Genomic DNA, 18,706 nt, shown 5'->3' on the forward strand with positions numbered 1-18,706 from the left:
TAAGAATCTCGGGGACATACAAGAGAGTCCCATGATAGTAGAGGTTGTTTCTACAAGATAGTCGGAGTTGAGGTAGCTGAGGATCTGACCGTAAAGCTGTTTGAAGTTGCGTCTTGAAAACAACTTCCACAGCAAGTGGAAAACAGACAGAGTTCAGAGCTAGTCTAGAAACTTAATAATTAAGCACCTGTCTGCAGTCAGCTGATGCCTTAAGTACAGGTAAGGCTGAAGTCAGGTGAATGGGAAAGGCATAGGTAAAACATGGAGTGGAATCCATACATAAGGTGAATGGGAAAGGCATAGGTAAAACATGAAGCGGAATCCTTACAAAAGGCAAAGAAGCAGGACAGTGCAGACTATTATCAAAATGACAAAGTTGTAAGTAGGCAAAAAAAGTCTTATTAGAGATGCCATATTGTCTATGTTTTGAAAAGAAAACAACTGACTGTCTTCAGACAGAATTTGTGCAACATTAATGATATTATTTTCCTTCCATGATATAAAAGCTTTATTATAAATACCTGGTGTAAATTGTGGGTTCCCTATAATCAGAAGAAAATCTGAAAAGCTTGGGTCAATTTCCATCAACATACAGCATTTCTGCCAAATGCCACATTTTAAATGTGGCCAAGCACAAAATATTAGCGGGTAATATTTTAATAGGGCAGTGTAAGATTGCTTTCAACGAGAATGGTTTACAGAAAAAACTTTCAATGTCATATGAGGAAAATGTATTGGACTCTGTAATCCAATCAAAAGCTATCTTAATCATAGCTGCCCAATTGTACAATTTAAAATTGGGTAAAGATAATCCCGCTATCTCCTTCTTTAACATCATTCAATCCAAAGAGATCCGCGATTTTTTGCCATCCGCAATAAACCTAGACATCCACGAGTTAAGTTTGTTTAAATCTTTATTAAGAATAAATACAGGTAGATTTTGCAAAGGATAAAGAAGACGTGGGAAAATGATTGTTTTTATAAGATTAACCCGGGCCATTACTGAGAGAGGGAAAGATGCCCATAATTCCAGATCAGATTTTATCTTGTTTAGTAATGGAGAAAAATTCAAACTATACCATTTTTTAGGATTTAAATGCAATGATATAACTAGGTACTTAATGGTCTCTACTATACTAAATGGATGTTTTTGTAGACTACCCGGCGATTTTTTAACCCAGACCTATTCACTTTTTGGTAATTAATCCTATAACCTGAAAAAAGACTAAACTCTTGAAGACAGCTCATGATCAGAGGAATGGATTGCCGTGTATTATTAAGAAACAGCAGTAGGTCATCGGCATAAAGTAACAATTTTAAAGTCTGAGAACCTAGTGCAATACCTGTCATCTTCTCTCTTAATTTAATAGCTAATGGTTCAAGTGCAATATTAAATAGAAAGGGTGACAAGGGGCAACCTTGCCGTGTTCCTCGTTTCAATAAAATTATGTCAGAAAGAGAATTATTGATCAATAGGTAAGATATTGGGGAGCTATACAATTTCTGGACAAAATATAAAAATTGGTTTTTGAAACCAAACTTGCTCAAAGCGTTAAAAAGATAATCCCAGAAGATAGAATCAAAGGCCTTTTCGGCATCTAGGGTCAGAATTGCTATATCCTGGTTCTCTTCCTTATCGATTTTATCGATATTCCAACAGTAATTTAAAAAAGTAATCACACTCTGTATATGTTTGGCAGACTTTCTAGATAACATAAAGCCAACTTGATCCTTGTGAATAATATTCTGAAGCGGCACAGCAAGCCTCTTAGCAATAATGGATGATAAAAGCTTATAATCTGTATTCAATACAGAGATAGGTCTATACGAGGCCGGGTCTTCTGCTTTTCTCCCTTTCTTCAAAATCAAAGAGATATTTGCTGCAGAAAAATATGTAGACATAGGATCTTTGGAAAGGAAATACAAGTTAAATAATTTACAAAGTGGGACCTTTAACATTGTATTAGTATCTCGTAAAATTCTGCCGGGATACCATCTGGCCCTGCCGCTTTGTTGAGTTTAAGATGATCTACTGCTGTACAGATTTCTTCCTCAGTGATTGGAGTATTTAAAGTTAAACAATCTTCCTCGGAGATCTGATGTGTCTGTATACTCTGCCAAAAATTTGCCTATCAGGGTTACTAACTATATTGGAATACGATTGATAAAAATCGAAAAAGCCTTTGCTAATCTGTTCCGTTTCAATTAATCTATCCTCACCTATTTGAATAGCTGGAATATAATTTCTTTTTTTTCTATTTTTTGTAAGTCTAGCAAGATGCTTCGCAGAGCAACCATGAAACCCCCTGAAGTGGATATTAATTTTGGCTTCCTGTTTCAATGATTTTTGTTTAAGAAAGATATCTCGTTCTTTTCTAGCTTCAGCATAAATATTCCAGTTAAAGCTTGATTGATCCATCAGATATTTTCTATAGGAATTTCTCACTTGATTAGTATATTGAATTTCTGCTGCCCGTTTTTTTTTATTCAGAATACAGAAATAAGCCTTTCACCCCGGAGTACCGCTTTCGCAGTTTCCCAAAAAATTTCTATTTTATTGAAGTACTCAATATTAATATGTGAAAAATCTTTCCACCTCTGTTTTAACCAAAGCGTGAATTTAACATTATAGAGCAAAAACCATGGGAAGAAAAATCTAGCTATTCTATTCTCAGTTCTATGTAGGGACCTAAATGTAAAAGAAATAACCGCATGGTCGGATATTGAGATATCATTGATGGCCGTGAATAATTTTTGAATAAAGATTCTGAAATTAAAAATAAATCAATTCTGGAGAAAGTTTTAAAAGATTTAGATTTGCAGGTAAATACCTGAGAATCAGGGTTCCTAAGCCTCCAAATATCGGTCAGTTTGAGATTATGACACATCTTTTTAAAGATTTTGGCAGTTCTATTATAATTTTTTAAATTTTTACCCGAGAGCCTATCAAGAACTGGGCAAAGAGTTATATTAAAATCCCCCCCCCCCCCCGATTATAACATTTTCGTTAACGAAAGGAAATAATTTATTTTCCAATTTTTCCCAGAATTCAGGAGAAATCCCATTCGGGCAAAAGACATTACATAAAATATATTTGGTATCGTGAATTACTACCTGTAAAATAATAAACCGCGCTTCTGGGTACAAATCAATATTAATAATAGAGTATGTTAAATTTTTATCAATTAATATTGCTAGACCACATTTTCTATTCGTAGAGGGTGCCGCAATAACCCTTCCTACCCATTTGATCTTGAGTTTTTCAGATTCTAACTTGGTCAGATGAGTCTCTTGAAGTAATACCACATCTGGCTTATCTTTAGCCAAATGTCTAATAATGAGTTTCCGCTTAGCCGGGGAAGAAATTCCTCCAACATTCCAAGACAATATAGTAAATTTATTTATATCACTATCATTGGTATACTGATATTAAGCTATGCGAGATGGGGGGAGGGACGGGGAGAAAAAAAAAGAAGCAGTTTTTTTTTTTAAGATAGGTATAGAACTGACATCTCATAAACAAATGAGGATCATACAATTACTACTACAAGGCAAATCCATTAAACTGTCCTAAGGCCCTAAAACAAGTTATTAAGTGTAAGCAACCTAAATATACAAAATTAAACTTATAGGCAATCTTTTGATTCCATATATTCTTTTACCTCTTTCACATTGTTAAATAGATATTTATTACCCTTATCCTCAAGAGCAATTTTAGTTGGATAAATCAATCTGGCTTTCAGCCCTTTGTTTATAAGCTGGGTACAGAAAGGAACCATTAATTTTCTTTTCGCAGATGTTTCACTAGAAAAGTCTTGGAAAAGGAGTATTTTAAACTTTCCTAACATGCAAGATTCATTTTTTTTTAAATAATCGTAGAAGTTCCACTTTATCTTGGAATTTCAAATATTTTACCAGGCACATCCTATTTCCTGTTGTTCCATCAGAAAGGGTTCTTCTGGGGCCTACTCTATGGGCTCTTTCAACCTCAAGTGGAAGTAATTGTGGGGAGAATCCTAATGTTTGTGGCAATAATACAGAAGTAAATTGAATTAAATATTCAAATTCAGGGTTTTCTGGGAGCCCAATTATTCTTATGTTATTACGTCTTGCTCTATCTTCCATATCATCTAAACGTGACTGTAGATTATTAATTTGTGTTTTCTGCTTCTGTAATAAATTTTCTTGTGAGTTAGCTAGGTCCTCCAGATCAGATACTCTATTTTCTACTTCAGAGATTCTGGTAGCAAATTGTCTAACCTCTGCTGTTAGAGTAATCAGATCAGTGGAGGTTCCAGATAAGTCCTTTTTAATACAGTCAAATTGGGGTGAAAACAACTCAGAAATATGTGCAGAAAAAGACTGTAAATCAATTCTAGAGGCTGAAAAATCTGCACTGGTATCAATGTTTATATCATTATTTTTTATCTTTTACTTTTGCAGGCATTATGGGCGAGTTTAATTTCTCCTGTGGGAGGAATTTATCCATATAAACTTAAGCCAGACAGTGACGTGAAAACAGTGAAAAAAACACAAAATACTGAGCTTTATAGAAAAAGAAAAGAAAAATAGGGTGATATAAAAAAATAAGCTATATAGCTGAGTGTATATCTATCAATATACACATACATACAGTGTATATATATATATATATATATATATATATATATATATATAAGTGTGTGTTACAAACGTGAAAAAAAAAGAGGATCCCCCTAGGGGGAAGCCCCCAATCTTTAAAAGTGAAAAAGGCCTGCAAAGTTGAATACAATTAAAAAAAGGTAGATTATATCGTGCTAAGTAACATTGACTAATCTTGAGAGACCCAAAACTGCAGTGAAATTAGATAATTTCTCCCTCTTAAAACCTGGGGATAGCTTGCATTTATCTACATGAAATAGCTAATCACTGAGGGCTCATCCAAACAAAGGAAAAACAAGAACAAGATGTGTATGTATATGTAATAGGGGAACCCCGGGTGTAGCAGAATATGTAAAAATAAAAAATAGTAGTAGGGTTTCCGGACACAGGGTAAAGAAAATATCACTATTCTACACTATGGTCTAGGAAGCAACTCTCCAAAGTATGACATAATAAGCTAATATATACTAAGCACAATAAGGAACACATGAGTTTAAGTAAAAAGTATAAGTGCTGACATAGCATACTGTAATATGTTAGTAATAGCAGCTATTATCAACCATTTAGTAGAAAGAGACAAATAGCTTTCAATATGCTACCTGGGATACCCAAGGACTAAAACAATCTCATTTGGATTTTCAATAAACTTATTCAAAAAAGCTGCTGCAGGGCCTGGTTCTCGATAGCCCTGCCTGTAGCAGAGAAAAAAAAGACAGCTAGGTCTCAATAAAATGTTCTGGTATTTAGTAAGAAAGTGTAGATCACAAAAGGGGCATTTTAGTGAGCCACAGGCAATTCAGCAGAGCGTCCTGAAACAGAGCACTGTATAAACTTAGGGCAAACAAATCTCCACAGGGCATCCTTCAGGGTACTAGCATAGTTACAGTATATCTCAGAAACGTGCAATGTAATGATAAGACCCAGTACATTGCTCATAAGCTCCAAAAAAAAAAGTTTAATGGGCCACTAGCATTTCAGTTAGAGCATCCTACGACTCTCCTGAATACGCCCTTTATTATATTCAGGTGAAAAAATTCTCAGCAGAGCGTCCTTCAATATACTAAGACAGACAAATCTCAGTAACGTGCTTTATAATAATATGACACGATATCCTGTAATTATCAATGAAAGCTCTTTACAGAATGATCTTCCTTTAGCCCCCAGCGAACTGGTACCACCAGGTAATATAATTAGGTATAGGTTTTTTTAATGTAAAAGCCCACAGTAAAGTAGCTTCCAGTGTCTCATATGCTTGTATGACTATGGCTCTGCAATATGTGTCATCTCCTTTGCTGTTAACTTTAACCTCTGATAAAGCTGATATAGCTGAAAAGGGCTCTGCTCAGAGAAATTATATATACAGATATTACCGGTATATGTGACCACCTAAAATCTTCAGTCGCAAGGATAGGGCAGCAGGTACGGCTTCCGTCGCAAACCCGGCGCTCTTACCTACAAGCGACACTTGGCTCCAGAGGGACCGGTCCTGTGCAGCTCTTTCAGCGAAGATTCAGGAAACACCTTCCTTCTGTGATAGTGCAGCTCCAGCACCTCTCCACACCTCCGCAGCAGAGAACAGCAGTTAAAGCCAGGAACAGCTGGGCCCAAAAACAGCAGTAACATGCTTGCAAGTTGTGGTATCTTCCGCAGGCCATTCCGGCTGGTGAGGACGTATTGCACGGTACAAGGTGTACCTACAGGCCCAAAACAAGCCCAGGAATAACTTGTACTTGGTCTTCGCGCTGCAAACACTCCTGCAACCGCGGAGCAACTGACTTGCGATGCTCCACCCCCAACAGGAAGTCCTCCTTGGTTCTGACTTGACTGTCCTTATAAGCCACCTATGCCACAGACTATTGGTGTACCTGGAGAGGTATTTGTATTCTTATGGCCACTTTTGGCTGCAGATAAAAAAAAGTGTCCACTTTTAGTTTTTCAACCTGTAAAAATTTTAATTCTTTATCTGAATATTATGTCCATGCTCTTTGAATATCCAATTAGGGTACTATACTGAAAAATGAATTGTTCAGTTGGGTCACTCCATAAGATTTATCTCCTAATTGGCACATGGCCTCATTTATATTCATGTCTACTGGCCAGATAACAACATTACCATTCTTATCTGATATCTTTAAAACCATATCTTTCCACTTGTTTCTCCTTAAGGGCAAAGCTTTCTCTATTTTCCATGTTTGATACCATCTTATTATTGATTTTTAAAATATCATTCATGACTACCTTTAAAGGGACATGAAACCCAAATTTTTTTCTTTCATGATTCAGATAGAGCATGCAATTTTTATGCTTTGTTTAAAAGTATACCTAGGTAGCTACTGATTGGGGGCTGCACATATATGCCTTTTGTCATTGACTTTTAGCTTGTTCCCATTAGTGCATTACTCCTCCTTTAACAAAGGATACCAAGAGAATTAAGCAAATTAGATAATAAGTAAATTGGAAATTTGTTTAAAGCTGAATGATCTATCTGAATCATTAAACATTTTTTTTGTTTCATGTCCCTTTAAATAAATGTCAGTCTGCAGATATGTGGCATGAAAGTGGATTTTTTTTTTTTGTTATTCTCTCAACCATCTAGCTTTTCCCTTAACGTGTTTCCAATTACTTTTTTTTTACCAGCTGCAGAGTATAAAATGTATGAGATTTGCTTTTTAAGTTTTATTTGTGAATATCAAATAGCTGATTTTTTTTTTTAGGTCACAACCTAATAAAATGGGTTGAGCTTATAGGTATAATCAGATCTCATTACTTTATCACATTGTGTACATATACATGCTTCTTTATCTTATATCTGTCCATAAACCAATCACCAATACGTGGAGAGAACAATGGAAAATTTAAATTTTATTACCTTATCTCTTCTATACCCCACTCGGAGTGTAATTTCTTCTGCTGGCTGTGTTTACACAGCTTGGCCTTAAAGGGACACTGAACCCAAATTTTTTCTTTAGTGATTCAGATAGAGCATGCAATTTAAGCAACTTTCTAATTTACTCCTATTATCAAATTTTCTTCATTCTCTTGGTATCTTTATTTGAAAAGCAAGAATGCAAGTTTAGATGCCGGCCCATTATTGGTGAACAACCTGGGTTGTTCTTGCTGATTGGTGGATAAATTCACCCACCAATAAACAAGTGCTGTCCAGTGTTCTGAATCAAACATTGGCTGGCTTCTTAGCTTAGATGCCTTCTTTTTCAAATACAAATAGCAAGAGAACGAAGAACAAGCCCACTAGTGTGCCATGAGAGATCCTCAGGTGTGCCGCGGCAGACTGACACACTGTGACATTTTTTAAATTTTGCTTGTTTTTTATTCTGGGCCGTTTTTTTATTTTGAGTGAGATGATAACTGAGGGTAACTGCGCATGGCATGACAGCACAGTACAGTGTGTATATATATATATATATATATATATATATATATGCTGTATTAGGTTACAATGTGTGATTTTGTAAAATTTTGGGATGGTGGTGTGCCGCAGGATTTTTTTAATGTAAAAAAGTGTGCCACGGCAAAAAAAAGGTTGAAAATTACTGCTCTATCTGAATCACAAAAGAAAAAATTTGGGTTCAGTGGCCCTTTAAGGCCAAAAACTTCCAGGATAGGTGTGAATACAACAGGCTAAATAAACTATTTAAAATGACAATAAGGGTAATGGAAATACTTGTAAACAATTTAATACACTCCAGCAGGTAAAGTGGATCATTGGGAACAAATTAAAGGGGAGAACATTTTGGAGTAAACTGTCGCTTTAATTATCTCGGAGTGATCTAACATATTGGGGTGAAAAAGTAAGTCTTTTGCTAAGAACTTTTTTCTGATATTCAGTAAGGGGTTTGGAAGTGCAATTTAGAATTTGTAATGTCACAGTGTTTATCATTTGGGTCTCTTTGACCGATTGTTCTGTTTGTAACCCCACCTTGTTCTGTTCCTCAAGTTTCTTCTTTTAACTTTTTTGAAGATCCGTCTTTTGTAAGGATCTCTTCCATTTCTCTAACGATGGAAACCAACATTGTTCTCTGTGATGTTACCCATCTGTATCCTCTGCTGCAAAGAATTCAGATTCAGCGGATGATTGTTCCTCATTATTACAGTGAAAGGTTTACGCCAGGGATTTCTCTTATCCCAAGTGAATACCCTGAATCGCTAAGGCCCCAAAGCTGCATCCACAGCTTAAAAAATGGGGCCCATTGATCCAAGATCCCTTAGTACCCTTTGATAAATTTCCTCTGGACTTGTAGCTTTATTCAACTGGTTATTAATCCAGTTCTTTCCTTATATCATTTAGGCTCCACCAAGTTATTGGTATGGGCTTGTAAGTTCTATTTTGTAGTATTGTCTCTCCCATTGATTTTCTCTTGTATACCAGGAAAAAAATATTTAGCACTTTAACCCTCCCCTGGTCACCTCCTATCCTTTCTTGTATTTTAGTGATTCTATATTTTCCTGAATATGTTTATTTATTTTTGCAATTTTTATACTTGAAAAAAACCCTAGGGGGGTTTGTCTTGGAGACATTTGCAATTATTTATTTATTTTCTATTTTAGATAGAGACTGATTGAGGCTTTGCTACATTCATTATATACTTGTAAAGATGAATCAGTAATTTAATAGCATTTTTTTCTGGACCCCCACTGCACCCAAAGCCAACACAACATAAACCTCCCTCTGCAAAATCCTTAAGAGCTCATAATTTTTCCCTTACACCTAAAAGATTCCCTAAATAAAAAAAAGACCCACAATAAAATGTAACACTACAGCATAACATTTTCTTCCTATCTTAATCTTTGTTCCAGCAATGCATGCTACCTGCTCCTACTGGACATACAGGTGCATGCTTCAGATTGGAGCAGTAGAGGGGATTATTAACATGAATCCACTTAGTTATTTGCTGTAATTGGAAAAAAAAAAAATAATCAAATTTAGTGCACTATGGGAAGGAGCGAAGTTTCAACAAAGACTATAAATAGAAAAACATAATTAATTCTTAATTATTCTTCATAACAATCCATTGATCCTGAGAATTACTCTTCCCTACCACTAGGAGAAGGCAAAGATTCCCAAAACCCAAGAGCTCTTTAAAACCCCTCCCACCTCACTGGTACCTTAGTTTAACATATAGCCAAGAAAAATGATGTAGGAAAAAACAATAAGAGCAATAAAAGGAGCATAGAAAAAAATTAAATTTATGCTTACCTGATAAATGTATTTCTTTCTTGACACAGTGAGTCCACGGATCATCTCTAATTACTATTAGGAATATCACTCCTGCCCCGCAGGAGGAGGCAAAAAGCACCACAGTAAAGCTGTTAAATATCACCTCCCTTCCCTCCAACCCCAGTCATTCGACCGAAGGAAAAGGAGAGAAAGGAAGTAACAAGGTGCAGAGGTGTCTGAGGTTTTTAACACGAAAACCTGTCTAAATAAACAGGGCGGACCGTGGACTCAACGCGTCACAAAATAAATACATTTATCAGGTAAGCATAAATTTTGTTTTCTTTCTAATAACATGGTGAGTCCAAGGATCATCTCTAATTACTATTGGGAATCAATACCTAAGCTAGAGGACACAGATGATAAGGGAGGGACAAGACAGGGAACCTAAACGGAAGGCACCACTGCTTGAAGAACCTTTCTCCCAAAAGAAGCCTCACCCGAGGCAAAAGTATCAAATTTATAGAATTTTGAAAAAGTGCGTAGAGGACCAAGTTGCAGCTTTGCAAATCTGTTCCACAGAAGCTTAATTTTTGAATGCTCAGGAAGAAGAAACAGCCCTAGTAGACTGAGCCGTGACAATCTCAGGAGGCTGCTGCCCAGCAGTTTCATAGGCCAAGCGAATTATACTCTTCAGCCACAAAGAAAGAGAAGTAGCCATAGCTTTCTGACCCTTATGTTTCCCAGAGAAAACAACAAACAGAGCCGAAGACTGGCGAAAATCCTTAGTCACCTGTAGATAGTATTTCAACGCACGCACCACGTCTAGGTTGTGCAGCAGATGTTCCTTATGAGAAGACGGGTTAGGACACAAAGGAGGAACAACGATTTCTTGATTAATGTTCCTATCCGAAACCACTTTAGGGAGAAACCCTAACTTAGTACGCAGAACTACCTTATCCAAATGAAAAATAACGTAAGGAGATTCAAACTGCAATGCCTACGAGCAGAAGAAATTACAACAAGAAACAAAACTTTCCAAGATAACAACTTAATATCTAAGGAATGCATAGGCTTAAACGGAGCCTGCTGAAGAACTTTAAGAAGAAGGTTAAGACTCCAGGGAGGAGTAACCGGTTTAAAAACAGGCCTGATTCTGACCAAGGCCTGACAGAATGATTGCACGTCTGGTACATCCGCCAGATGTTTATGTAACAAAATAGACAAGGCAGATATTTGACCCTTCAAGGTACTTGCCGATAAACCCTTCTCCAAACCCTCCTGGAGAAAGGACAGAATTCTTGGAATCCAAACTCTACTCGAAGAGTAGCCACATCTTATAGTAAATCTTTCTGGTAACAGGCTTACGAACCTGAATCATGGTCTCAATGACGAACTCACAAAACCCACGCCTAGATAAAATTAAGCGTTTAATCTCCAAGCAGTCAGCTTCAGAGAAACGAGATTTGGATGAAGGAAGGGCCCTTGAAGTAGAAGGTCTTTCCTCAGTGGAAGTCTCCAAGGTAGGAGAGATGACATCTCCACTAAGTCTGCATACCAGATTATTCAAGGCCACGCCGGTGCAATGAGGATCCCCGACGCATTTTCCTGCTTAATTCGAGCAATGACCCGAGGAAGGAGAGTGAATGGAGGAAACAGGTATGCTAGACTGAAATTCCAAGGAACCGCCAGAGCATCTATCAGTACCACCTGAGGATCCCTTGACCTCGACTCGTACCTTGGAAGCTTGGCATTCTGTCGAGATGCCATGAGATTCAGCTCCGGCTGTCCTCATTTGAGAATCAAGTTGGAAAACACCTCCGGATAGAGCTCCCACTCCCCCGGGTGAAAGGTCTGTCTGCTTAGAAAATCCGCTTCCCAATTGTCCACTCCTGGAATGTGGATCGCAGACAGACAGCAATTGTGGCCTTCCGCCCACTGAATAATCCTAGCTACCTTCACCATGGCCAAAGAACTCCGAGTTCCTCCCTGATGGTTGATGTAGGCCACTGAAGTTATGTTGTCCGACTGAAACCTGATAAACTGGGCTGAAGCTAACTGAGGACAGGCCAGAAGAGCATTGAAGATTGCCCTCAGCTTTAAGATGTTTATGGGAAGAACAGACTCCTCCCGAGTCCATGTCCCTTGAGCCTTTAGTGAGCCCCAGACTGCTCCCCATCCCAGCAGGCTGGTGTCCGCTGTCACAATCACCCAGGTGGGTCTGCGAAAGCAGGTTCCCTGGGAGAGATAATCCTGAGACAGCCACCAACGAAGAGAGTCTCTTGACGCCTGATCCAGAAGAATTTGCTGAGACAGATCCGCATAATCCCCGTTCCATTGCTTGATCATGCATAATTGCAGAGGTCTGAGATGGAACCGGGCAAACGGAATGATGTCCATGGCAGCTACCATCAGACCAATCACCTCCATACATTGAGTCACTGATGGCCGAGGAGAGGACTGAAGGGCCAGACAAGAGTCAAGGATCTTTGATTTTCTGATCTCTGTCAGAAATATTTTCATTGATAATGAAAATATTATGGTTCCCAGGAACACTACCCTTGTAGCTGGAATCAAGGACCTCTTTTCCAAATACACCTTCCATCTGTGAGACCTCAGAAAAGATAACATCTCTGTGTGAGAGTTTGCTTGTTGGAAGGATGGCGCCTGAACCAGAATGTCATCCAGATAAGGCGCCACTGCAATGCCTTGTAGCCGGAGCACCGCCAACTGAGATCCCAGGACTTTTGAAAACATTCTGGGAGCTGTGGCAATGCCGAATGGAAGAGCAACAAACTGGTAATGTTTGTCTAGAAATGCGAACTTTAGAAACTTGTGATGATCCCTGTGGATGGGAACATGCAGGTTTGCATCCTTTAAATCTACTGTTGTCATGAATTGAACCTCTTGAACCAAGGGAAGAATGGAACGAATAGTTTCCATCTTGAAGGACGGAACTCTAAGGAACTTGTTTAGACTCTTGAGGACTAGAATTGGTCTGAAAGTTTCCTCTTTCTTGGGAACCACAAACAGATTGGAGTAAAAACCCAGACTCTGCTCCTGCATTGGAAGAGGAACTATCACTCACAGGACGGATAGGTCCCAGACACAGAGGCCCATTTATCAAGCCTTGTATGGAGCTTGTGGGCTCTTCAGACTCACCAGAAACGCAAGTTATGGAGCAGCGGTCTAAAGACTGCTGCTCCATAACCCTGTACGCCTGCTCTGAGCAGGCGGACAGAGATCCCCACAATTCAACCTGATTGAGTACGATCGGGTTGATTGACACCTCCCTGCTGGCCGTGAGTCTGCAGGGGGCGGCGTTGCACCAGCAGCTCACAAGAGCTGCTGGTGCAATGCTGAATACGGAGAGCGTATTGCTCTCCGCATTCAGCGATGTCTGTCGGACCTGATCTGCACTGTCGGATCAGATCCGACAGACATTTGGTAAATAGGCCTCATAGTGTAAGAACGCCTCTCTTTTTATCTGGTCTACAGATAATCTTGAGAGCAGAAACCTGCCCCTGGGAGGCAAGGTCTTGAACTCCGGTTTGTATCCATGGAACACAATATCCACCGCCCAAGGATCCGGGACATCCTGAACCCAGGCCTGAGTGAAGAAGGAAAGTCTGCCCCCCACAAGATCCGGTCCCGGATCGGGGGCAAACCCTTCATGCTGACTTTGAGTCATTAATAGGCTTCTTAGATTGCTTCCCCTTGTTCCAAGACTGGTTGGTCCTCCAGGAAAGGTTTGGACTGGTTCTGCTTGGAAGAGGAAGGCATACCTTTAAAGTTTTGAAAGGAACGAAAATTACTCTGACGTCCTTTCTGCTTATTCCTCTTGTCCTGAGGAAGGGAATGACCTTTTCCTCCTGAATGTCTGAAATAATTTTCCGCCAAGCCCGGCCCAAACAAGGTCTTACCCTTGTAGGGGATCGCCAGAAGCTTAGACTTAGATGATACATCCACACACCAGGACTTCAACCATAAGGCTCTGCGGGTCAGTACGGAAAAACCCAAAATCTTTGCTCCCAGCTTAATAACCTGAAGGGAAGCATCCGTAATAAATTAATTGGCCAACTTAAGAGCCTTGATCCTACCTCGGATCTCTTCAAGGGGAGTATCTGTCTGAATAGAATCAGACAATGCATCAAACCAGTATGCCACCGCACTGGTGACGGTAGCAATAAACACCGCAGGCTGCCATTGTAAACCCTGGTGTACATACATCTTTTTAAGTAACCACTCCAACTTCTTATCCATAGGATCCTTAAAGGAACAGCTACCCTCTATAGGAATAGTAGTTCTCTTAGCCAAAGTGGAAATTGCCCCTTCCACCTTGGGCACCGTCTGCCAAGACTCCTTGATAGAGTCAGCTATCTCTCCCATTCCCTAGCAATAATCTCTGTAGCTTGGTCTGGTACAGGGAAAACCTCCACCATGGAAGGTACATCAAAGTACTTATTTAGCTTACTAGATTTCTTAGGTTTGGAAATTGCCCCTTCCACCCCTTCCCCTTCCACCTTGGGCACCGTCTGCCAAGACTCCTTGATAGAGTCAGCTATCTCTCCCGTTCCCTAGCAATAATCTCTGTAGCTCGGTACATCAAAGTACTTGTTTAGCTTACTAGATTTCTTAGGGTTGACTACGACAGTAGTGTCGGAGTCGTCCAAGGTAGCCAAAACCTACTTAAGTAACAAACATAATTTCACTCTCAGATGCCACCAAAGTTTCTTCCCCCTCAGATTTCTGGGAAGAAACATTCAGAATAGCCACGACTGTGTCAGAAACCTCACTCACTGTTTCCTTAAATTTCCTCTTGCGCTTTTCCTAGAGCATGGGAAAAGCATTCAGCGCATCAGTTACCACAGAAGATATGTGGGTAGCAATGTCTTGCAACGTAACTCCAACCGGAGTGAGAGAGGAAACGCAGGGCACTGCATGTGTGGACGATAATGTTTGGGACACTTGAAGAGAAAGCTGCGGCATATCTTGAACAGGAAACCCCTGAACAGCATCCGCCCTAGACAATGATGGCTCTGGATCAAAAAGTCTATCCCTGTAATGCAATATTCTCTCAATACATGAGGAACAAAAAGGAATTGGTGGTTCCACGTTAGCATCAAAACACAAAGTACAAGTAACATTTTGCAGGGCCTCTTGATCCATCTTTACTCAATAATTGAACAAATAAGAAATAAAATGCTTATATTTTAATCTGATAAAAACGTTACTGTCCTTTAAAATTTTAAACATAAACTTTTTTATTTTTTATTGTAAAAAAGAAATGGTTGTTCCAGAGCACCCCAGACAGCCTCTACACCTTAACTTAGCTCTGCTGAGGTGCCTACCTGCCCTGCTGGTTACGGAGACAACAGCTAGATGAAATCCGGACTTAAACCAGAGCTGCTCCCACTGGTGCTTGGCGACCGTTTCACTGAAAACTGTAGAGCCGCAATAAAGTATGTCTCCCTTCCAGGACACAGGAAGTGAAAGAGAAAAGCGTGCAAAAAAATCTTTGCCACCTCAGACAGCCCCGCCCATCGTGGGCATATCAAAACTAACCTTCCGGCTGGCATTATTTTACTATGAAAGTAAAGTCGCCGGAAGCAAGTGAAAACACTAACAATTAAACCGGAACATACACCAACTGAGACTCTCCTCTCATCCCCAGTGCCTGCAAACACTGCCTTACATTATCCCATTAACCCAATAGGAGCAATGTATCTGGTGTCCCATACTGAGTTAACTATTAAAGTGCCATATTTTTTCCTTATACTTGCTCAGGAAAATAAAATTAGTACTTACCTTGATGTAATCTGCCCCGCAGCAGGGCAGCTCACTAGGTTTGAGAGGCATTCTCCCTCACATGGACCTGTGGAAAAAAAGGCATAGACTAAGTAATCTAACTCAGGCTTTCAAATTAGGGCAGAAATAACTATTTGGGAGGCGCAGTGAGGATTATACCCCACAAGTTCCCAATTGCTTAAAAGCTACCACTGCTCTACTGAAGAAACTGACATGGGCTACGGCTACACCCCAGGAAAAAGCAGAACAAACTTGCACTGCTGGAAAATAATACAATTTTGATTGAAGAATCTTCTTCCAGACACCTAAACTTTACCACCTCCTTGCTCTTAACGTAGGCAAAGAGAATGACTGGGGTTGGAGGGAAGGGAGGTGATATTTAACAGCTTTGCTGTGGTGCTCTTTGCCTCCTCCTGCTGGGCAATAGTAATTAGAGATGATCTGTGGACTCACTGTGTCATTAGAAAGAAATATGTGCTTAAGAAACCCCCCCCCCCCAAAAAAAACACCATTAAATAAATTAATTTATCAGGTAAGCATAAATTATGTTTTCCTTCATACAGGTGGTGAGAGTCCACAATCCATTACTTCAGGCAAAAGTAAATCAAGATGAGACAACTGCCTGGAGGACCTTCCTATCAAAGGCTGCTTCAGAAGAAGCAAAAACATCAAAATAGTAGAATTTAGAAAAAGTGTGCAAAGAAGACCAAGTAGCTGCCTTGAAAATTTGGTCAGCCGAAGCCTCATTCTTAAAAGCCTAAGAAGTGGCAAATGACCTAGTAGAGTGATCAGTAATCTGTTTTGGCTGACCTGCCTCCAAGTAAGCCTTATAAATCAAAAGTTTCAACCAAGAGGCCAAAGAAAGTGCAGAAACTTTCTGTCCTTTCCTAGACTGAAATCCTGAGTAGCATCAATGTAATACTTCAATGATCTAACAACATCTAAATTATGCAAAGATCTTTCTGATGCATTATTGGGATTAGGACACAAAGAAAGGACAACACTTTCTGATATTGTTTGAAGACACACCTTAGGCAAGAAATCAAACTTAGTCGTTCAGACTGCCTTATACTGATGACAGTTAAGATAAGGAGGGTCACAAAAAAGAGAAGACAATTCGGAAACTCTTCTAGTGGAAGCAATAGACAAAAAGAACAAAACCTTCCAAAATTAATATCCACTTTATGCATAGGCTCAAAAGGAGGTACCTGCAAAAACTCCAGGGAGGAGTTACGAGTCCAGGGAGGAGAAATTGTCTTGATCACAGGTTTAATTAGTTCAAAAGCCTGAACAAGAACATGAATGTCAGGAAGATAAGCAAATATATTTCCCAGGTGATTTGTGACGTCCATGGAACCTCAGGCAGAGTTTGTGGATGCTCTAGTATCTCATTGGTCATTTCAGCTTGCTTATCTTTTTCCTTCTCTTGTGCTTCTTACTAGAGTGATTTCCAAAAAAAAAGCTAGTAATCCTTATTGCTCCTCCATGGACATGCAGGATTTGGTATGCAGATCTGATTCAGATGTCCAGTTGCCCTCCTGGGCCACTTCTTATGCATCCAGACCTTCTGTCTCAAGATCGTTTTTTCCATCCAGATCTCAAATCTCTGTTCCAATGCTGTATATATCAATAAATATATAACTAAAGATGCCCACATACGGCAATAGCGTGGCACTCATCTACCAGTAAACCAGTAGAAAGCCAAACCAGTACTGAAACATATCAGCAGAGGTTGTGGAATAGTAGTATATTGTAGATCCATAGAAGGAGGCAAAAGACAAGTCCCTGCCTCAACAGCTCTTGGGGTTTGGGAACCTAGTAGTAAGGAAGAGTAGTTCCCAAGAGTAATGGATCGTGGACTCTCACCCCCTCTATCAAAGAAAGTCATTTGTGTAATAGAAATAAATTGTATTTTATTTAAATCATCTGAATCATGAAAGTTTAATTTTGATGTCCATGTCCTCTTAATGCATTGACTGTAACACATTGAGCAGTAAGAAAAAAAAATAGGGAATTAAATCTTTGTTAATGTGTTTAAGCCAAAAGCAAGAACACTGGTAAATTCATGGTTTCAGTACAGATACAAAAACCCCTATCCAAACTGCTTGGGACCGGAAATAATTGTTTATTTGCATCTGTAAAATGAGACAGCTTGGAGAGGGGATGGGACAAAGTGTAAATGTCATTTATGAAATATTTACATGTTATAATGCACCTTATACATGTAACCTAAAGGTGGTTTTATATCATTTTTAATACTTGTGTATACATAGTACCATCAGAAAGATAGTACAAACCTGTAATAGGAAGGTAATAGTTGTTTTAAACAAATATAGACTAATTATCTGCATTTTACAACACAAAAAACAATCACAAGATGCAGGCAGAGAAGACTCTAACAAACTTAAAAATATTAATGAAAAAGTCTGTATTTGGGTATAATTATGGATTTTGGAATTCTGGATTTGGCGATTTGTATCTGTACTTCATTTATGGAAAGTTGAATCTTAAAGGACCATTAAATACATCAGCACTGCATAATTAACAAGTGCATACTAAAAACGAAGACAATGAAACAGCACTTACACTGAATTTTAAATAACCAGTATTTTTTTCTGACATATTTAATTTTTTCCATTTGCCGGCCCACTGTATCATGTGACAGCCATAAGCCAATCACAGACTCATAAATGTATACAGTGTGATGTCTTGCACATGCTCAGTAGGAGCTTGTACCTCGAAAAGTGTGCATAAAAAAAGATAGCTCTTTAGCTTATTAAATTATGAACTTCTAGGTAAACAAATAGCCTTTTTCTATATGTGCTTACCATGATATTTAACACCAGTTTAATATCATTATTGCATCTAAATGCTTTTTATGTAACAAGGGCTTCTGTTAATGGCATTCTATTGCTAAACAGTTTTGTTAATTGCTCTCTTATTTATCTGTAATGTAAAAAGCTCATTAGGTACAATAGAGAATGGCAGTGCTGCTGCTACTTACAGGCCACGTGCTATTAAATTCAAGTCTATTGAAATCCAGTCACAAAATATTAATGATTTTTTTTTTAAAGAAACAAAGAT

This window comes from Bombina bombina, chromosome 2 (assembly GCF_027579735.1).
Source record: "Bombina bombina isolate aBomBom1 chromosome 2, aBomBom1.pri, whole genome shotgun sequence".
In the NCBI taxonomy this organism is placed as follows: domain Eukaryota; kingdom Metazoa; phylum Chordata; class Amphibia; order Anura; family Bombinatoridae; genus Bombina; species Bombina bombina.